Source organism: Epinephelus lanceolatus, chromosome 6 (genome assembly GCF_041903045.1).
Source record: "Epinephelus lanceolatus isolate andai-2023 chromosome 6, ASM4190304v1, whole genome shotgun sequence".
NCBI classification, from domain to species: Eukaryota; Metazoa; Chordata; class Actinopteri; order Perciformes; family Serranidae; genus Epinephelus; species Epinephelus lanceolatus.
In genome coordinates, this window is record NC_135739.1 from 40,769,857 (window position 1) to 40,786,564 (window position 16,708).

Genomic DNA, 16,708 nt, shown 5'->3' on the forward strand with positions numbered 1-16,708 from the left:
TACTAATACTAATATCAACAGATTGGCCATTTTCCAACATATATTTAACACTTCTATGAGAGCCAAAGTCATTTAAGTCATTAATTATTGTTGGTATATGAAAATGTTGACAAAATCTACATTTATTTTTCCTGTTAGTTGCTGATGTTTAGTATATTGTGTGTGTATATTAGGTCTTTAGTGGTAAAGTCCGCCTCAATTAGCTGTAACTCACAGAAGAAAAAGGGTATTTGCACAAAACTTCATATGTAGCTTCAAAACACCGAAGTACAACTTTTCACATTGAAAAAAAAACTGCCCTGGTTGACTGAGATATTCAACAAAACACAAGTTTTCTTTACTGGGAAATTTTATTTTTTTGTGAAATATGGCATGCTCATTCAAAGGTCATGCATAAATGTGATTTTACACTGCATCAGATAAAATGGTAGATTTTCCTGAATATGGTGTATAATACTTGGTACTACCTGAAAAAATAAGCTCAATATGGACAAAATATAGAACTATTTCCAGGCGTTTTTAGGTTGGGTTAGTCTTTTAAGAGCTGCACCCAAATAGTGTAATGTCAGCAGCAGATCTAGGAGAGCTGTGGTCTATGACACTATTGTGTTCATATGGCGCCCCCTGATGGAGAATATTTAGATAATCCACAATGTGGCGAATATAGGATACATGAACAGGAAGCAGTGGTTGTGTGCAAATGCTGGCATTAAAGAGAACAATCCATACATCCAAGAAAAAGCAAAGTGTCCTCCTTTTCTTTATTACGAGACCCAGATACATTAGCTAGGTACAAATAGGATAGGCCCAGTACTCTATGTCATTGTTTTCTCTCTGCTCAATTCCTACAACATTGCTTTTTGTGTTTATCTTTCTTAACCCCACCTGAACAACCACTAGTCTATAAAAATGTTATGTAATGTTTTATGTTTCCAAATCAAATGAAATCAAAATGATAGTAGGCCTATTTACCATATTGTTCAACCAGGTGAAGTTCCAAAAACATAGGCTAATCTGTGGCATTTTACTAAATCTAAAATAGGCCTACATGTGCCGCCCTCTTCAAGGGTAAAAAATGTCCTGACATCATGTTTGTTTCACTTATGTTGTAGGATGAGAAGTCATCAAATATTAGCAAAACTCACAGAGTGAGAGAGACCTGCAATGTCTGTTTGTCAGTCTGTCAGACTGTCCTGGCCATAATAGTATTAAACTTAAAATCTGCACCATATCATTAATGATTAACAAGACTGAGTAACTACATTGGAGTTGGAACCCAGGATCAACTGTGTGAACATACAAGGAGTTATACATGTAAGCAGAAAGGAGAGTGGAGAGAAACATGATGTAAAGAGAAAGCTTGGGTAAATGACATGCAGTAATCATTTCATCCATCGCTGCTTACTTGGGTGACATGCATAAGATTTGTCTACTTCTCATGAGAATTGTGTCATATAACACACGCGGCCTGCGTCTAGGACACAATGCAGCGGATAAGGCACGGCGACTTGTTGTTGACAAACTCCTTGAGGAAACTGACATTCTTTGTCTACAAGAAACTTTTCTTGCTAAACAGGACCTGGACAAGCTTAACTCTATTCATAGTAACTTCCATGGGGTGGGGGAGTCAACCACAGATTTGAGCTTGGGGTTGGTTCAAGGCAGAATACCTGGAGGTGTGGCCATTATGTGGCATAAAAAATATGACCCTCTGATCAGTGTGATTAGATTGAGAGTAGACTGGTGTGTTGCAATAAAAGTTTCTTATAATGGTAATGTTCTTATCATTTTGAATGTTTACACACCTTATGAATGTTCCAGTAACGAGGACCAATATCTTCAAAAGCTTGCTTTTATTGGCTCTTTTATTGAGGAAAATGAATGTACCCGTATTCATGTAATGGGTGATTTGAATGCAGATATCTCTGTCAGGAAGTCTGTGTTTGGCCGATACCTAGTTGAATTTTGTCATGATAATAAGCTCTTGTTAACAAGTAAGATCCATTTGCCAACAGATAGCTATACATATGTCAGTGAGGCTTGGAATACAACATCCTGGCTAGATCATTGTGTAAGCACAGCTGATGCCCATGAATGTGTGGATAAAGTTGAGATTTTGTATGGGTTTGCAACAATGGACCACATGCCTGTCTCCATTATGCTCAATGTAGAAAACCTACCTACAATGACCACGGATGATAATCAGGTTAATCATGGTGGGAAAATTGAGTGGGCTAAACTCTCAGAGAACGACCTGCTACATTATCATGACTTGACTGAGAAGACCCTAGGTAACACTGAAATTCCATATGATGCTATAATGTGTGATAATTTCAACTGTGGTATGCCAAATCAGAAAGAAGAGCTACAGTGCCCTCCAAAAGTATTGGAACAGTCGGTCCAATTCGTTTACTTTTGTTGTAGACTGAAAACATTTGGGTTTGACATCAAAAGATGAATATGAGACAAGAGATCAACATTTCAGCTTTTATTTCCAGGTATTTACATCTGGATCTGATACACAACTTAGAAGATAGCATTATTTGTAATGGAACACAAAATTTTTAGGTGACCAAAAGTATTGGAACATATAAACTTAAAATAGATTAAAGTGAATGAGACTTAATATTTAGTTGCAAATCCTTTGCTTTCAATAACTGCATCAAGCCTGTGACCCACTGACATCACCAAACTTTTGCATTCTTCTTTTGTGATGCTTTTCTAGGCTTTCACCACAGCCTCTTTCAGTTGTTGTTTGTTTTGGGGGGTTACTCCCTTCAGTCTCCTCTTCAGCAGGTAAAATGCATGCTCTATTGGGTTTAAGTCTGGAGACTGACTTGGCCAGTCTAAAACCTTCCACTTCTTGCACCTGATGAACTCCTTTGTTGTTTTGGCAGTGTGTTTTGGGTCGTTATCTTGCTGCATGATGAAGGATCTCCCAATCAGTTTGGTTGGATCTTTCTTTAAATTAGCAGACAAAATGTTTCTGTAGACTTCTGAGTTCATTTTGCTGCTACCATCATGTGTTACATCATCAATGAAGATGAAAGAGTCCGTCCCAGAAGAAGCCATGCAAGCCCAAGCCATGACATTACCTCCACCGTGTTTCACAGATGAGCTTGTATGTTTGGGATCATGAGCAGATCCTTTCTTTCTCCAAACTTTCGCCTTACCATCACTTTGGAAAAAGTTAATCTTTTTCTCATCAGTCCATAAAACTTTTTCCCAGAATTTTTGAGGCTCATCTCTGTACCTTTTGGCAAATTCCAGCCTGGCCTTCCTATTCTTCTTGCTAATGAGTGGTTTGCATCTTCTGGTGTAGCCTCTGTACTTTTGTTCATGAAGTCTTCTGCGAACAGTAGATTGTGATACCTTCACTCCTGCCCTCTGGAGGTTGTTGCTGATGTCACTAACAGTTGTTTTAGGGTCTTTCTTTACAGCTCTCACAATGTTTCTGTCATCAACTGCTGATGTTTTCCTTGGTGTACCTGTTCGACGTCTGTTGCTTAGTACACCAGTGGTTTTTTTCTTCTTCAGAACATTCCAAATGGTTGTACTGGCTATGGCCAATGTTTGTGCAATGGCTCTGATTGATTGTCCATCTTCTCTCAGATTCACAATTGCTTCTTTTTCACCCATAGACAGCTCTCTGGTTTTCATGTTGGTTCCACCTCTAAATGCAGTCTGCACAGGCAAAACCTATCGTACCCAATCTGAAACTGAGCTCAGACATCCAGTGCTATTTATTGTTTGAATAATCAATGTAATTGGGAGACACCTGGGCAACAAAACACACCTGTCAGTCACATGTTCCAATACTTTTGCTGTCATGAAAAATGGGTGGATTCAAACAAAAGGTGCTATCTTCTAAGTTGTGTATCAGATCCAGATGTAAATACCTGGAAATAAAAGCTGAAACGTTGATCTCTTGTCCCATATTCATCTTTTGATGTCAAACCCAAATATTTTCAGTCTACAACAAAAATAAAGGAATTGGCCTCACTGTTCCAATACTTTTGGAGGGCACTGTATGTGTACTATATGACAGAATTGTGCAGGGTCTGAATGAGGCTAGTAAACCACTCATTCAGAGAAAAGCAAAGAAGGACAGCTTCAGGCCAGGCTGGAATGAGTATGTGGATGAACTCCACCAGCAAGCCAGAGAAGCTTTTAAAAATTGGGTTATCGCTGGTAAATCAAGGCATGGACCTGAGAGTGAAATTAAAAAGAAAGCTGTTGCTAGGTTCAAATATGCAATTGGGAAATTGGCTTTAAACAAATCCTGTGGCCTTCATCTGATCTCTGCAGAGCATTTGAAATTTTCATGAATGAAATTTTCATTTTCAAGAATGAATGAATGAGTGAATGAATGAACTAGAAAATTTCACATGAAATTTTGAGTGTGCCTGATGCTCGCTGCCAACTAGTATCCCCATAGCAATATGCTAATTATTAATAGCAGTAAATGTATCACTGTGTGTCTGTGTGTGTGTGCATGCCTGAATGTGTGTATGTTCACGTGCTGTCGCGCGTTTGTGTATGTGTGAGTCTGTTTGTCTGTCTGTGTGTATGTCCACTTACAGATAGAAAAAACAGCTTAACTTAACAGCTAAAAAAGACTGCAGTCTAAAATGTCCAAGATGGACACAGAAAGACAGAGACAGACAGACCCAGACAGGCAGACTGACACAAATGTAATTACCTCTGTATGATGAGGCTTTAACTGCAAAGAAGTCAGGTTGCTGAAATATTCAAATTTGACTGTGCTGTGACACACAGACGATTGGCCGAACGGCTGGAGTTGATTCAGCCAATCACCAGTTGGCAATGGCACAGTCAAATTTAAATACACCAAGAAAAGGCAGAAACTGAGCCAAAAGTTCCTCTCAAACTCCAACTGTTTAATGAAAAACCGTAAGTGCTACAGCTACAAAAAGCACACCGTGAGCGAGAGGACAGGATGTGGATCACAAAGGTGTAAATTTCATTTCTGTGGTGTGAAAAATCAGGCCAGAGCCATGATGGACATAAGTGGAATGGTCTGCTTTCTTCCAGAAATTTGGGCTCTCACTTAACATGGGAGTGAATGGGGCAGTTGGTTGGACTTGTTGTCCTTTTAGACCACCTGCAGCCAAAACCCTAAATCCATTTTCTTCAGCGGTCGCACCTCTGCGACCGGAACGGCTTTTCCTACAATTTGGTGTACAATTTGTGTATGTAGAGTGAACGATGTGGCCGCACCAGCGAGTTTAAGAGAAAATTTCTTGATGATTTCAGAGGTGCTGTGCACTCTAGCGATGACATCACCCACTCTAACTCTCAACATTCCACGCAATACACACCCATTATAAATTCTGAGAAGGGCTGAAAATTTCATGATTTTTAAACAGCTGGTGTAGAAAAACTAAAAGAGATATGGAAAATATGAATCAGTCACTGAAAGTCGATGGCAATGTCAACATTTCAGAGTTGGAATGGAGTTTCTACGTCAATGTATGAGTTCGTGAAGTGTGGGTGAAGATGAGTGAGTTTGAAGGATTTTCTCATTGACTTCCATTATAACCAAGTTTCAGAAAACGCTGAATATTTTTGGAAAGTTTGAATGGGATTGAAAAGTTGAATCATATGTAAAAAGTCAAGGAATTGCTGAATATTTTCCAGTTTGAATGGAGTTTCTAGCTGAAAGTATGAATCCGTAGTTACCGTTTGAAATTTTGTGATTTTTGAAGATTCCGTAATTCATTTTCAATGGAGAAAACGGTTGCGCCCCCTATGTGCCAATCTCAAAATCTTTTTTTGGGTGTGTTCTTGGTCCCCTTCTGATGATATTTACCCAGTTTTGTGACGATCGGAAAAACGGTTAACATTTTACAGCCGATATTCGCTAAGCCCCGCCCTTTCCAAGGACACTTTGCTTGACGGCAGCCGTGTTTTTCGTCCGATCTTGCTCATTTATAATAGAAATGAGTGTCTCGGTCCCCCGATGCCTCATACCAAGTTTGGTGTTGATAGCACAAATATTTCAAAAGCTTATTCATTTTACTGTTTTTAACATTATTAAAATTAGCAAAAATTCTGTAAGGGCGGCATTCATGGTGCAAGAGGCTTTTTTGTAGAGGACTATCAGGAGGATGTGTGTGTAAAATTTCAAGTCAATAGCACTTGTGGTGCGGCGGGCAGAGCCTTTCAAGCTTTACGCTCTATGTTATAGCGCCCCCATAAGGCCGATTGGGACCAAATTTTTTGAGCAGTATTTGGGTGTCATTTATAGTCCATGTACCACGTTTCATGTCCCTAGGTCCTTCCAGCTGGTCATAAATTAATAAAACGCAAATTATGATGGTTAATGATGAATAGGCCACGCCCACTTTCATCTATCAACATGGCACTCAAGATATGAGTTAATAGCCACCCCTAGAGCATGCATACCAAATTTGGTGAAATTCCATCCAATGGTCTTTGAGATACAGATGTGTGGCATTTATAGCGCCCCCTATAGGCTGAGCTCAAAATGCTTTGGTAGACAGCTTCCAAGTTTCATTGTGGACCTACCCACCAAGTTTGGTGATGATAGGTCAAAGGGTGTGGGAGTTATGGCCAATCAATTCTAAGCTCTGCACACAGCAAAGATTCATTGGTCCGTGGCGGCCATGTTTTTTGACCAATCTGGCTCATTTATAATAGAAATGTGTGTTGTCATCCCCCAAAGCCGTGTACCAAATTTGGTGTTGATGGAGTCAAAATTGTAAAATTTTATGTCACTTTACTGTTTTTCAAATTATGCAAATTAGCAAAAAATCTAGTCAGACGGAGCTTAGTGGTCCCAGAGGCTTTTTTGTAGAGCACATTGAGCTGGACCTGTGTGTCAAATTTCAAGTCAATCAGACTTATGGTGTGAGGGGCGTGGCCTCCCAAAAAAGTCATTTTTAAGCCTTAATTACAGCGCCACCATGTGGCCGACTGGGCTCATATTTTAATAAAAGTTGATGCACATCATTTCCAATCATTGGGCCAAGTTTCAGGTTTCTGGCTTATTCCAGCTCACGGGAATTTGAGCTCAAGCGGCAGACAACAAAAAATAATAATAATAATAATAATAATAATAATAATAATAATAATAAACCGGTACAATCTTAGAAGGGTTCTACCCCTTCGGGGTTAGAACCCTAATAATAATAATAATAAACCGGTACAATCTTAGAAGGGTTCTACCCCTTCGGGGTTAGAACCCTAATAATAATAATAATAATAATAATAATAATAAACCGGTACAATCTTAGAAGGGTTCTACCCCTTCGGGGTTAGAACCCTAACAATAATAATAATAATACTAATAAACCGGTACAATCTTAGAAGGTTTCTACCCCTTCGGGGTTAGAACCCTAATAATAAACCGGTACAGTCTTAGAAGGGTTCTACCCCTTCGGGGTTAGAACCCTAATAATAATAATAATAATAATAATAAACCGGTACAGTCTTAGAAGGGTTCTACCCCTTCGGGGTTAGAACCCTAATAATAATAATAATAATAATAATAAACCGGTACAGTCTTAGAAGGGTTCTACCCCTTCGGGGTTAGAACCCTAATAATAAACCGGTACAATCTTAGAAGGGTTCTACCCCTTCAGGGTTAGAACCCTAATAATAATAATAATAAACCAGTACAATCTTAGAAGGGTTCTACCCCTTCGGGGTTAGAACCCTAATAATAATAATAATAGTAATAATAATAAACCGGTACAATCTTAGAAGGTTTCTACCCCTTCGGGGTTAGAACCCTAATAATAAACCGGTACAATCTTAGAAGGGTTCTACCCCTTCAGGGTTAGAACCCTAATAATAATAATAATAATAAACCGGTACAATCTTAGAAGGGTTCTATCCCTTCGGGTTTAGAACCCTAATAATAATAATAATAATAATAATAATAATAAACCGGTACAATCTTAGAAGGTTTCTACCCCTTCGGGGTTAGAACCCTAATAATAAACCAGTACAATCTTAGAAGGGTTCTACCCCTTCAGGGTTAGAACCCTAATAATAATAATAATAATAAACCGGTACAATCTTAGAAGGGTTCTACCCCTTCGGGGTTAGAACCCTAATAATAAAAATCCTAACAAAAAGAATAGGTTTCCCAGCACCGCTGGTCCGCTGGTCCGCTGGTCCCCTAATAATAAACGTACCAGAAACAATAGGGTCCTCTGCCCTTGGCCGAGGTCCCTAATAATAAATGTAACAGAAACAGTAGGGCCCTCCACTATTGGCCGAGGTCCCTAATTAAAGCTGCAAGCAGCGTTGAGCGGGACCTCAGACTCTCGCCGTTTCGGCCTCCAGCTCACGTAGACAGTTAAAGACAAAATTTTTAGACGATTTTAGACCCCTCTCCACAGCTGACAATTTCTCCACATTTGATCATGTTACTTTCAGAGGCACTATCTCATTTCCTGTTGGGTTTTAGGTCAGGAATGTGATTTGTAGGTCTTGATGAGATGAACAACCCAGTTTTGGTTTGATCTTTCTACGACATTCCTATGGGCTGCAGTGGCCACTTTAGTGTGTCTAGGTGGCACTAGAGAGCCAATTTTGGCACTTTAGGGGTTAATTTTTTCATTTGATCAAATTTTCCGCCAGTCCTGATATGCGTGAGCATGTTTAAGGGGTCAAATTCAACCTCAAAAGAGGCAGCGGGAGAAAGAAAGAAAAAGAAAGAATAACAAACGCAGCAAAAACAACAGGGTCCTCGCACTTTGGCCGAGGTCCCTAATAAAAATCTTCACACTGTAACACTGGATGAACTCATTTTTGCATGTGACATTGTTAAATATAAACTGGCTGAAAGTCTCTGCCCTGTTTGTACATCATACTTAAAAAATCCTAATAAAATCCTATTTACTCTATATATGCTTCCCTTAGGTAACATCATTAGAAATCACTCTGGAAATTTCCATTGTTATGCAGATGATACACAGTTGTATTTATCGATGCAGCCAAAAGAAAGTAATCAATTAGTGATTGTTCTTGGCCCCAAACAACTCAGAGACTCTTTATCTGATGACATAGTTTCTCTAGATGGCATTGCTCTGGCCTCTAGCACTACCGTAAGAAACCTCGGAGTAATATTGATCAAGATTTGTCTTTTAATTCTCATTTAAAACAAACCTCACGGACTGCATTTTTTCATTTGCGTAATATTGCGAAAATTAGGCCTATCCTGACCCGAAAAGATGCAGAAAAATTGGTCCACACTTTTGTTACCTCTAGGCTGGATTACTGTAACTCTCTATTATCAGGTAGCTCTAGTAAGTCCTTAAAAACTCTCCAGCTAATTCAGAATGCAGCAGCACATGTACTAACAGGAACTAAGAAACGAGATCATATTTCTCCTGTTTTAGCTTCTCTGCACTGGCTCCCTGTAAAATCCAGGATTGAATTTAAAATCCTACTGTTAACTTATAAAGCTCTAAATGGTCAAGCTCCGTCATATCTTAGTGAGCTCATAGTGCCATATTATCCCACCAGAACACTGCGCTCTGAGAATGCAGGGTTACTCGTGGTCCCTAAAGTCTCCAAAAGTAGATCAGGAGCTAGAGCCTTCAGCTATCAGGCTCCTCTCCTGTGGAATCATCTTCCTGTTACGGTCTGGGAGGCAGACACCGTCTCCACATTTAAGACTAGACTTAAGACTTTCCTTTTTGATAAAGCTTATAGTTAGGGCCGGCTCAGGCTTGCCCTGTACCAGCCCCTAGTTAGGCTGACTTAGGCCTAGTCTGCTGGAGGACCCCCCTATAATACACCGGGCACCTTCTCTCCTTCTCTCTCTCTCTCTCTCTCTCTCTCTCTCTCTCGTGTCCTGTTACTACATCTTGCTAACTCGGCCGTAATGCATGTCACTAACTCAGCTTCTTCTCCAGAGCCTTTGTGCTCCACTGTCTTGTAGGTTAACTCATATCGCAGCGGTGCCTGGATAGTGTGACGTGTGTGGTTGTGCTGCTGCCGTGGTCCTGCCAGATGCCTCCTGCTGCTGCGGTTACCATTAGTCATACTTCTACTGTTAATATACACATGTGATTATTGTCACATATGTATACTATCAGACATTTACTTTCAACATATTGTACCACAATAACCAGAATTATAATTATAATATTATTATAATATCATTACTTCCATTAATGTTGCTGTAGGCTACTGTCATTACTGTCTGTCCTGCATCTGTCTCTCTCTCTCTCTCTCTCTTTCTGTCTCATTGTGTCATATGGATTACTGTTAATTTATTTTGTTGATGTGTTCTGTATGACATCTATTGCACATCTGTCCGTCCTGGAAGAGGGATCCCTCCTCAGTTGCTCTTCCTGAGGTTTCTACCATTAAAGGGCTTTTTTTGGGAGAGTTTTTCCTTATCCGCTGCGAGGGTCCTGAGGACAGAGGGATGTCGTATGCTGTAAAGCCCTGTGAGGCAAATTGTGATTTGTGATATTGGGCTTTATAAATAAAATTGATTGAATGACTGATTTACACATACTTTTTTTTTATTTACATTTGGCTGACTGTCCCCTGCAAGCTTTGTACCACTTTAATAGTTTGGGCTACTATAAAAAACAAACAAAACAAAACAATTTATGTTTCTGAATATGCACTAATAAATATTTTCATATTGATAATAGATCAAATGATCACGTGCAATGTCAAAGGAGTCACTTCTAATGTTCTTCTTTAGTTCTAAATGACTGGTCATTAGTCATTTAGAACTGAAGAAGCGTCTTGGATGAGAGACGAACCGTCTTCAAGAAACGCAAGCAAGTTCAGTTGCCTACAATATCGCACTTATGATTACCATGACCTGAATGACTGACAATCTTCACCGACCACTTCTAATGATGAACCCACAAAGAGTTATCACCAACACCGCAGTTCTATCAACATTTTTGCCTTTCAGATAATTGCTTGTTTACCTGGCCTGCAAATTTAATGAAGCTCAGCATAAGTTCAATCAGGAAGACCTTTCTGTGCTTATTCATTCACAATTCTCCCACTGCTTCCTCCAATCAGCTGCCACCGGGCGTGTACTCTTCTAGCTGTCCTATCGTAATTAGCCACGGCCTCCATCAGCCAATCAGGTCGTCACTATGAGATTTTAAATCTGTTCTCTCCTCTGCCGCTTTCAGCTGTCATTCTAGGCAGAATCGCTGCAGACAATCGCTCACCTTACCTTTTTCCTGCAGTCTATTGCTGATTGTACAGCCTCGTGCATTTCCTTAGCAGCAGCGGAATCATCTCTCATTCATCAAGTCCTCCAGTTCAGGCGATTTCACCTGTTTATAAGTCATATTGTCAACGCGTGTCTTCTGCCTCCGTTTCCTTCGGGAACTGCCCATTGGTTCGACAGCCCATTGGTTTGACATCCCATTGTTCCGACCATATTAAACTCATTGTTCCGAAGTCCGTTCCGAAATCATCATGACGCCCTGTGGTTAAGGTCTGGTTAGGTTTAGGCACCAAAACCACTTGGTTAGGGTCAGCAAAAGATCATGGTGTGGGTTAAAATGAAAAAGAAAGTGGCAAACACATAAGCCGTGAGCCTGCTCTGCCTCAAGCCGGTCGCACCATACGCCCACCGTGAGCCGTTCAGCACCACGGACAGTCGGACTAATGGGATGTTGAACCAATGGGCTGTCGAACCAATGACATGGACCCGTTTCCTTCTTCAGTCTCAAGCTCAGTGTCGTGTACGGATTCAAGATGTGGGCCAAACTCAACCTGATCTCACAGAAATACATGAAATGACTACGACCTCTTAACACCGCATTCCATGGTGGCAGCACGTAATGGGTTGAAATTACATGCTGCCACCACGAAAACAATGCCAATGTAAAGTCAATTAGGGTCCTCTCCCGTGGTGGACACACGGATTCCCTGATTCAATCACGTCACGTCAACCTCGTTTTCCTCAATGATATCTTTAACATTCCTGTATACACACAAAAACACGGAAGTGTTCTTGATATTAAAACAGCAAATATATTCCTCTGTTATAATTTCCCACCAATAATAATAATAATGATAATAACGTGATAGTTCGGCTGTTCTAGATATTTGTTATAGCCTATTCAAATATTCAATCCCAAAAACGCCGTTTCTAGAGAACTTGCTAAAATATCTGAAATGAACCATCATGCCTAACATATTTCATCTAGGTGCAGTGTCATTACTAGTTCAGCTTTACTAGACATTTGATATTTTCAGTAGATGTATCTTTTTACGACCCTGTTTTACAAGCCGCAAAAAAACCTATGTCCCAAAAACGCCGTTTTTAGAGTACTATCTAAAATAACTACGATTAGCCAACATCCTTGCTTTTTTTCTTAACATAATTCATCTAGGTGCAGTGTAATAAGTACTTTGGCTTTACTAGATATTAGATTTATTCAGTAGATCTATCTTTTTACAACCCTATTTTACAAGCCGCAAATGAACCTACTGTCCCAAAAACGCTGTTTCTAGTGTATTAGCTAAAATATCGAAAATTAGCCGATATCTTTACTTTTTCTTACCATAGTTCATCTAGGTGGAGTGTAATAACTCGTTCGGCTTTACTTGATATTAGATATATTCAGTAGATATATCTTTTTACAACCCTATTTAGAACCCTACTTTGCAAATCAGAAGAACTACAACTATGTTGCTGATATGTATCAAACTCCATGGCGCGGTCCCAGGGAATTGTAGTTTTTTAAAAATCTAAGTGTTTTCCCAGATTTGGAAGTTGTAAATACTGAATTGAGAGTACACTGTGGACTTCAAGGGGATGGTAAACACATTTGTGAAATCAGATTTTAAATATCTAATTTCTAAATGGGTGAAAATTAATTTTATCCATATTTTATCCATATCTGACAGCACCCTCAGTTGTTGACTACACTCACATGATAGCTGAGGTCAAGAGCTCTCTATAACAGTTGGTCCCATGTCTGTACCCCCTTTAGTTGCTGAGTTATAAGCCCTCAAACATGCACTGAGGTCAAGGTTCAAAGGTCAATGGCTGAAAGCAGGAACCATGTAGAATCTTCATACTGACATATGTCACTCTCTCTTGGTTTAGCTCTACGACAAAGTTTAGATTTTTTCATTTTTTGGACACAAGCCATGCCAGATGTAGTTTCAGAGAGCACTTTGAAGGCCCAGTGTATAAAATGAGTTTTGTTTGTTTCTTTGCTTGTTTTTTTCTTTTTTACTGTAGACACTGTAGATTTTTTCATTTTTTGGACACAAGCCATGCCAGGTGTAGTTTCAGAGAGCACTTTGACTACCTGTATCAAAATGTATAATTTTCAGCAGCGGTTTGTGTGACAGCTGCCACGGTCAGAGGTATAACCAGCGGGGCAGCCACTGGTTCTGTGGCGCTGGCTTGGGGTCCGCTCTCCCCTGGTGGAGTGGAGGGTGGCCGGGTTGCCAGGGGCAGACGGCTCCATGTGATGGTGTTTCCTCTCTGGTTCTTCCGTGCTCAGCCTTATTTTTATCTTCGTATTTATTTATTTATTAGTGGCGTCTGGATTCAGTTACGGCAGACGGATGGCAATCTGAAATGGAATGAAGCCCACAGACGGCCGACAGCAGCTACAAAACAGTAGTGGAATGCGCCCCATCCGCCCACAGCACAATGCTGTTAAAGCCCTACGCTATCAAAAGCTGGCAAAATACATTTATTTTATTTTATAGCCTTGACATTAACCTGTCATATTGTTGAGTTATCAAGGACACTTCCGCGTTTTTGTGTGTGTACAGGAATGTTAAAGATATCATTGAGGAAAACGAGGTTGACATGATTGAATCAGGGAATCCGTGTGTCCACCACGGGAGAGGATCCTAATTGACTTTACATTGGCACTGTTTTCGTGGTGGCAGCACGTAATTTCAACCCATTACGTGCTGCCACCACGAAATGCGGTGTTAAGAGGTCGTGGTCATTTCACGTATTTCTGTGAGATCAGGTTGGCCAAACTACACGTAACATGATTTGTTTCTCCGGGAAACGTTGCATACGTACACCCGGATTGCCACGCGCTGTCCCCCGTTACTCTGGCCAAGCTTCCACGCACACCTTGCTTCAACCCCGCCTCGTCATCGTCATCATCACCGCAGGCCTCCACATGCAGTGGCCACCACTCTCAGCCGACCAGTCCACTCAGCTGGCATCCACCCCCAACCAGCGCTTCAGTCTGTCTCCAGCCTCTCCAGCCCCGGAGCTCCCGAATCCCTCACGGCAAGAGAGCCGGTGTTTTAAGTCATCCGATCATCAGCCTCCCTCACTGTTAAGTTAAGTGTGTGTCATATGATCAGCCTACTACTCCATTCAGTGCCGCAGACAATATTATCACTGCATCATTAATATGAAGTGATTTATTTATTCTCCCTTCACCAGCTCAGTGGCCTTGTGGTAGAGTGTCTGCCCTGAGACTGGGAGGTCGTGGGTTCGATCCCCGGCCAGGTCATACCAAAGACTATAAAAATGGGACCCATTGCCTCCCTGCTTGGCACTCAGCATCAGGGGTTGGAATTGGGGGGTTAGATCACCACATGATTCCCGAGCGCGGCACCACTGCTGCTCACCGCTCCCTCAGGGGATGGGTCAAATGTGGAGAACAAATTTCACACATTCAGGTGTGTGACAATCAGTGGAACTTTACCTTTACCTGTTTAAATGGGAAAACAATTACCATAATATTGCAATAGCGGCGGACATTAATTTTCGGCTCACTGGGTTTCATCAAAGTGAGCATTTTAAGCAGGCACACCATGCCCTCCGTTCTCTATGGTATTCGCTTTAAGCTAAGTGATTTTTCCTCTTCGTCTTCATTCTTAAAATAAACTCACGTGCGCCCTTCAGCAATTCTCCAATGGGGTTTTCAGGTGACCGAAAATATACTTCTAGCACAATCAATTAAAAACGCCTCATTGCAGCACTCATATTTATTTGCATTCCCTTTCTTTAAGGAAACACAGCGTAGTTCGCATACATGTCTACAGTATGCACATGCTCTCACAACAGCTGTTTCATCAGGTGGCAATAAAATAAATAAATTAAAATACTGAAAGGATAAGTATGGCGGCCTCTGTTGCAGTACCATTACCTCCATCTGCCTGATTCATGTCATTTATCATATTTAGAACTCGGCCGCCCGGATCATCACCTGTATCTAATTATCTGACCTCATCACCCCTGTTCTCATCCAACTTCATTGCCTTCCTGTACAATACCGCATCCTCAAAAAAAAAAAAAAAAATTGGCATATTTACTCTATCTGGACACTGTGCACTAGCCTATATTTGTTCCTATGTTGTTGTTTTGTTTTAATGATGTCTTACTGATCTTTTCTTCCATGCTCTGTAGGCGACCTTGGGCGTCTTGAAAGGCGCCTCCAAATACAATGTATTATTGTATTATTATTATTATTATTATTATTATTATTATTAATAATAATATTATCATCATCATCATCATTATATGGACAGTAACACAGAAGCAGCCATTGGCACGTCTTGGGCTCCCTCCACAATGGTCGATTACGTGCACATTAAGAAAGGGTCAATAAGTCTGCTCCTTAAGGGCTTTTATTTAGTGAGATTCATTGCACCTAGTAGCAACGATGTTTTGAACCACCATTCTGACACACACCGTGGTCATGACGGCTGGGGCTCAATCATCTGGTTCGCTCTATTCTATTCTATTAAGAAGTCCTCGCAAGCAGCTCCTTCCTGGCGGCACTCCAGGCATTTTCTCAGCCCTTGTGCTATTTTTTAATTGTCATGTTTCCAGTCCGTCTGCAGTTCAGTGGTATGCACACTGATGAGTTCTGGTAATCACAGTTCCCAGTCGTAAATGGTCTAACTTAATTCGAGCTGCCCTTCACAATTATATCCATCTCAGATTCACCATTCACGATTTCATCCATGAATCGGGCCCGGAACATGCCTCAATCCCGTCATGCAGAGCAGTATGCAGGGCAGCTTCTAATCAGCCCAATCTTTTCCTGTTTTCACGCACTTTAAGTATAATAGTTGTCAATTCATTTGAGCTCAGCAAGTAGCTGCATGATCGCCCCCTCATGCACATGGCATCTTTGTGCCATGTTGCTCTGTTCTTATTTAGTGTGATCCAGAGCATCATTCGTCGACCGCCTGTAGGGGAAATGTATCCAGTCAACATACACTCGAAGATGCCCATGCAATCTCTAATCCCCTTAGTGACACTTGTCCAGTTCAGCAGTAGGGCTTTTATCATAGGACCCTCTACATCTATTTGGGCAATACTCTTGATCCACTTATTGTTGAGATAGATGCATCTAGCTTTGCACTTCCCAATCAGTGTTGGTAATATCTATTAAGGCTGAGCAATTCAGGGAGGAAGAAAATATATATAAACAAATAAATGAATAAATTCATCTCTTTAATTAAATAAATAAATAAATTACAATAAAATTAAATAAATAAATAATAAATAAATAAAAAGTGATCAATATAATATACAAAGACAGGGATCAAGGACCAGGGCAGATTTTTTTTTTTTTTTTTTTTTTAGTGGGTAGCAAGTACCCACTGGTTTTTGGGGGGAGCTAGGTATGGCTCCATTCTAGCACCAATTCATAAATCAAATTTCTGCTCCCCAAATTCTCACTAACTCATGCAAATAGCTGGTGGTGGTCTTTCA